This window comes from Salarias fasciatus, chromosome 6 (assembly GCF_902148845.1).
Source record: "Salarias fasciatus chromosome 6, fSalaFa1.1, whole genome shotgun sequence".
Lineage (NCBI taxonomy): Eukaryota > Metazoa > Chordata > Actinopteri > Blenniiformes > Blenniidae > Salarias > Salarias fasciatus.
Genome location: NC_043750.1, coordinates 19,528,659 through 19,535,563, shown reverse-complemented (window position 1 = coordinate 19,535,563; position 6,905 = coordinate 19,528,659).

Sequence of the window (6,905 nt, the reverse complement as noted above, 5' to 3'; positions counted from 1 at the left end):
TCTCCCCATGAGTCTACAAGCCACACTTAGTGTCTGTTTGTTTTAGCATACATGCTGAACGTGTGTTATTATTCCAGTAAAGATTACAGTGATAAAGTCTGCTGTGTCTGCACCAGGAAGTCACTTCCTGGTGTGAAGAAGGAGCCACATTAGCTCACACAACAAACTGAATGCGTGAAACTAGCTTCTTTTGGGTTTGTTTTTTTTTTTTTTATTAAGGAACTATAACTAAAAATATTTCATTTGATATATTATGCTTAACATTTTAAAATGGGATTGGTTATAAAACACAAAACTCTTTGTATTTGTTTCTGTTTGTGCTATTTTTGTCTTTGAAAATCCTTATTAACCTCTAAAACAGTATTAGTTTGCGGCCAAACGCAGTGAATACTTGAGGATCTAATCATTACAAATATTACTTAAAATGTGTTACTGTGCAGTCTAAACACCATCAAACCATATTTGGATTTAGCATTAAACGTGTGTGTATGTGTGTGTATGTGTGTGTGTGTGTGTGTGTGTGTGTGTGTGTGTGTGTGTGTGTGTGTGTGTGTGTGTGTGTGTGTGCGTGCGTGCATGTGTCCTCACGGGCACACTCCTCTATCGTTCTATTACATGGGCCAGTGACTGCACCATCTCTCCAGTTTCACCCCTCTGCTCTCCCAGACGTCTCATATTGCCCGGAGGGATGGTGCTGATGTGGGCGGCTGGGGAGAGGAGGAGGGGAGGGGAGGGGAGGGGAGGGCTGGGGCTGGGTGGAGGCGGCGGGTGACTACACACATTATCTGTCTGAGAGAGGCTCAGGAAGCACATGGCCGCGGCTTCTATCTCCTCTCTGCTGACTTCGACATCTAACACGAGGCTTCAGTGATCTGATCCTGCCTCCTGCCTTTGAAGGTGGCAAATGTGATTCCCACGGTCAATAAAAATCAGGACGAAACCATCATCAAGACACCACCGTGCTACTGCTGAATTATAGGAAATAAGCTTTCAAAAAAATATCTGTAGTAATCAGGTGCATTTTTTTTTAATCCTTACTTTTCACAATTAAAAAAATAATTAATTATTTTAAACTGACAGTGTGTGTGTGTGTATGTGTGTGTGGTGTATGTGTGTGTGTGTGTGTGTGTGTGTGTGTGTGTGTGTGTGTGTGTGTGTGTGTGTGTGTGTGTGTGTGTGTGTGCGCGCGCGCGCGCTCTCTCTTCCTTGCTCTCAAATTGTGTATTTGTGTGTGTGCGTGAGTGCGTGCGCGTGTAAAGAAACATACAGCTTTGGCTTAATATAAAATCAATGCTGCCCTCTGGTGGCCGTTTTCTGAAAAAACCCATGGGTGATCAAATGCGCTGTTATGAAGACGTTGCGTGGTGAGCTCCTATCTGAAACCAAAGTGCTGCCATCGAAGAGAGGAGCTCATATAAAGGCCATATAAAGCTCATATAAGTATCTTGGAGTTCACTTGATCAGCTGCTTCGGTTGTAGCGTCCATGAGGAGAGCGCGTGTTCCTGTTTACAGCAAAGACTTTCTGCGCCAACTGAAACTGTATGGTGTGGACAAAAGCATGGTGTTCTTATTTTATCAGGCGTTACTGGACAGCTTGATCAGATACAGGCTGTCAGCCTGGTATGACAACCTTACCGTGAACCAATTGGCTGGTTTGGTGCACAAGAGATGATGACCCAAATCCCTAAACCAACGCCGCTTCAGACCGAAGATTGTGTCATACTCGTTATACTGGTTTTACTAGTCTTATTATGTGATGTATGCATGTGTTATGTGTCATGTGCAATACTGTTATATAATTGTTGTGGAGATATCTTTGTTGTCATCGAGGTTGTCAAGGCATTTATGGCACAGTTGCGGAGTCCAAGACAAATTTCCCTAAGTGGGACAATAAAGTATATTGCATGCTTTATATTGTATATTGTTGCTGAGATAGCAGATATGAGTCAAGGTACCTTCATAAGCGTGCATAAGACTGACTCATCATGTGATTCCAGTTTCAGTGATACCTTTTCTGTTTCGGCAGCAAGTCAGACGAGCACAGGCAAGAGGACTGAAAATACGGCAGCGGGCCGAAGCAGACGCTCCGTGCTTCACTCAAGCTGAAGCACTGATTCTTGTATAAACTGTGTCGAAATAGCAGTAACTCACTGAAAAGTTTAAAAATATGATGTACTCGCACATTCCTGACTTATCTTTCTGTATTTCCTGGATTGTAGACATGGTTGTTGCGAATCTGCTCCATTTTTATATATTTCTGCATAATTTTGATCCAAGTCAATAATCATTGATCTGTGACACAACCCAAAAATGGATTCAACTGTTCTTATGCACTCAAGAAAATATTTTGATTCTTGATTTCTCCCTATATTCATCCATCGTTTACAGTGTTTTGTCCAGTTTAGAGAGGCTGAGGTGCTAAAGTGTGTGTGAGTGAAGGCACGTACATCCTGAGCAAGCTGTCAGTTCAGCACAGTGTGAAAAATACATTCTAAGACAAACGTGTTAGGACTGTGGAAGGAAAAAAACAAAAGGATATATAATGAGAACATGCCACACAAAACAACAAAGCCTGTAACTGAACCTGGATTTCACTTCACCGTGGCCCATGTCTGCTCCCTAAAACCACAATAATTCCCAAACACGTTATGATTACCGAGGCTGCTTATTTTTCACAGACAGATCAGCCTAATGGACGACCTGCAGCAGATTGGACACATTTTATTACATTCTGTTTTCCAACGTTTGTTCGGTTGTGTATTTTTTTCACCTTCTCTGTGTTTGATAATGCTTTTGAGGAAATAGTTCAGCCGGGATCAGACCGCGCTGACAAAACACCCACTCAGACAACAGCAAACACAGGAAGTCAGTGTAACGCTGTGTGTGCAGGCGTGGATATAGCGGAGGTATCATTTTGACTGGATCGAGAGAGATCGAGAGAAAGAGAAACCTTATTGTTTACACTGCGGACTCTTATCGACTCTTCTAACAGCAAAGTCCAAATTCTGTCCACAACAAAAAAGAAAAAAAAAAAAAGGCAGACACAGCTGACCACACCCTTGGAGGGTAAACACCTCTGTCGAAGCTCACCTGGTACTGAAGCTTCTTTTTTTTTTGCCTGTCCATACTCTAAACAGCAACTGTAAGCTTCTGAACACCAGTTGTACTGAAATCTTACCCGTTTATCTCTTCAAATTCATTTTCGCATCAGTTACCTTCTGTGAACTTTCCTGCAAGTTCCCGTTTCGTATCCAAATGACGCATCGCAATGAAATGCCTTCATTTTCAGCTGAAGGCCACCCACATAACCCTGAAAGCGGACGTGACGAGCTATAGCAGGAACTCATTGAGGGGAAGAGCCGATCGGATGTACCAGTCAAGAGAAAAAAAACCTCAAGACAGTTTTACATCTGCAGGACTGTGAAACACACACTCCACACTGAAGGTGTTGGACAAAGCAGGGGTCAGTGGGTCAAAATGAAGTGTGAGCAAGCAGCCACAGACTAAAACGCTGTGAAAATATGTCATGATTAATATATTATAGCAAAACAACAAAAAAACTTATGTTGGAATTTTATAAAATGATGTAAGTTAGGAGAAAAAAAAAGAGCTGAAGTTGTGTCCGCTGGGTGTTTAAGACTTCATGAACCGACTGCGTTGCATGGTGTGAGTGTATCTGAAGGTGTTGCTCGTGATCTCCGGTATTATGAGGAATGATGTCATCTTGTTAATGATTATCTGTCCAGGGGAAGCACTCGATCCCTGCCTTCATTACCCACTCTGTACGAGTGTCTCTTCATCCTCACCAAATCCTGGAAAAACACACAGGCTGCACAGCGCATTTCAAAAGCTCCAGGAAGAATACAGAACCTGAACGCCGCTCGTTATTAACACGTTGCCTCAACTTTGACCTCAGACAGACGCTCCTCGCCGGTGCACAATGAACTCCTTGTTAGAGCAGACAACTCTTTAAACATTGTAAAAACTGTGTATGTTTGTTTTTAACAGTTAATTTTTTCCCCCTCACGTTTCCTCATCCTTTCCATACGTCTGCCTGTTTCAACATCGAGGCGGCTCCACAGCGAGAAGCTGTGTAGGCGGCGGCGGCGGAAAGGCGAAAACATTCAGGCGGAAGTAAATCTCCCGATGCTCTTTCGTCTCTGTTTCACTCCATCCACACACTGCTCTCAGTCTGCACTGTTAATATATGAGTCTATATGCATGGATATCCAATAATATGAGAAGATAAACACCACAGTCTTGGTGCCTTTTTGCTTTAAGACACTTGAAAAAGTGAAAAACACATGAAAACTCTGCTTTCACACGTGCGCACAGAGATACGTATGCACATTAAATCTGGTGAGATTTAGGGAACTTTTTTTAGAAATACTGTAGTATATTGTGTTATTTGTCAACAATGTGTATGTATTGGCAACCTCAAAGGAAGTTACAGAGCATTTATTGATTTTTCTTTACTAGAAATGTAAAAATAGATGGAATAGGTCTACATAAGTTGTATACCACTCTGCAATTGACTTGAACGTATCATTGGTCCATAATGATTTGTTTTATACTAACTGAAGCACAGAAACGCCATTCAACACTGTCTGATTAAAAATTATAATTAAAACTAACTTTAATGAGATTTTGAGATTTTGAGAAAAAGTTAAAAAGAAAAGAAAAAAAATACATTCCCACAAAAGTTAGAATCCTGGATTTTACATAGTGTTTTATTTGTTGTCTGGACAAACATTTACTCACACGTATTTTAAAATAAAGTGAACCAAGAAGTCCTTCACCCTACAGTTGATTTAAAATCAAAATTGTGTAATGAATAAATATTCCATAGGTTTGAACACTGTCACACACTCATGCATAAGTTTTTCATGATTTGGATTTCAGCATATTTTTTAGATACACATTTTTGGAGGAAAGAAAACAGCTTTTTAGGCAACGCAGTATTTTGGATGAGCAAGATCAGTGAGGAGTGACGTGTTAAAAGACTTCACTTTTTATTATGACTGAATGCATCAATTTAATCAGCGTTCCAAAATAACCTTAAGCATAAAACAAAACCTTCCCCCTGACTGGCTTCAAAGCAGAGACGTGATAAAGGCTTTCTCTGCAATACAGTGTCCTGAATTGTGTGTACTTAACCTGAGTCACAAATCGTGAGATGTCTTTGATGTCTGCAAATAGTGGAGAAAGTGCTGGATCAGTGTGTGAGTCCTCTCAGGATCCACGAGCCAAACTGAGCCATAACAGGGACTTTCATTCCCAGAGTGTGCAGTTTAACCTTGGTCTGAAGATCACTGACACACCGCAGTCCCAGAAAACTGTTATGCATTAATAATTCACCCTCTGGGAGGTGTTGGCATGGGATGAGACGCTGAAAAGCATCAGGACCGTGCAATTAAAAATTGAAGAGAGTGAAAGGTCAGTGTCGGAGTAGGCCAGAGGTTCCTCCGGTCGCGGTACGCTGAAATGCCACATATTGTGCAGCTGAGAGAAACTATCAATAGAAGTGTGGAAAACACAGAAAACCATCTCTGAAACGTCTGGAGCCGTCACTGGGCGGAGGCCGAAATGAGTCGGCGGATTCATGAAAAATGCATTTCCATATGAATTTTCTGAAGAGGCTTAGATGGAACCTTTCAGTCTATTCACTGATTGACTTCAACTACTTGATGTGCTGTAAAAAAAAATGCCCTTTATCTCTGTCAACAAGCGTTCTCTTTGATGTGGGAATGACAAAAAGAGAATAAACAGACTCGAGGGGGGGAAAAAAAAAAGGCCTGAACGCTGCAGAGAGCTGAGCGTGGCCTATCACTGCAGATCCAGCATTTTACAGTTGTCTAGACGGAGTGGCAGCATGTGCAATTAGAATGATAATTATAGCTCTTCAACTCAATGTAAAACACTGTATATCTACCCATTTGTTTATGGTTCTTTCACGACACAGTGATGAATCTCACCCATCTGATTGACGCATTTAACTTGAAAGTATAATAGATCAACTATGAAAACTGTGTTTGAGTAAAGCATTGGACTCACACATCTATAGAGCAAAGGTTTTAAGTATTCACAGAGTGTGATCAGCCTCCTCATCTGATGCTGCACTGCATGGATGTGTGTGTGAGAGGGAGTGAGCAGAAGGATGGGTAGGTGGTTGTGTGTGTACTTGAGGGAGGCTGACTTTGATGTATTGAAATATCCTAGATAACATTATTGTTCGATGCCCCATGAAGGGTTACTTCATTACCAGGCGGCTTTAACGGGGCAGACAAAAAAAAAAAAAAACATCTCGAGTGAACAATAAACAGGGGATTTCAGGAGAGCACTCAAGAGGAGGTGATTTCATTCACCGAGAATCAGAGAGTCGGTTTTCCCCTCGTCGGCCGTCTTGTGCAGCAGCGTCAGTGCGAGCGGTTCAATAAATAAGCGAGAATGACATGGTGTAAAAACTGAGTTTTAAACAAACCCTGCAACAACTTTCATTCATCTTTACAAGCCACAATTTTCAAACATCAATCAAACTGAACGCCCAGATGCTAAACAGAGATTTGGATTTCAGTTGAGGCTCTGTGGGAAACCCCTCATGATTCTGTCTGGGATTCTATCGATGGCCACACCACTATTGACCGCGCTCCTCCAAGCTGAGCGGCTAAATTTAGCCGCGTCGAGGAGGACTCTCTTCTTCCAGCATTTTTTTTCTGACCAAAGGAACGTTCCAAGCCCTCTGATCTCATGAAGTCGAGCCCTACAGAGAAAAACCGCCGAACAAGACACGTTTTGATGATGGCTCTGGTTATTATTAAACGCGAGATTTCTGCCGTTTTTAATTTGCCCTCAAAAATTGTGTTTAGTTGAGAAGCTGCATCAAAGACAGAAGCTGTAATGTCTG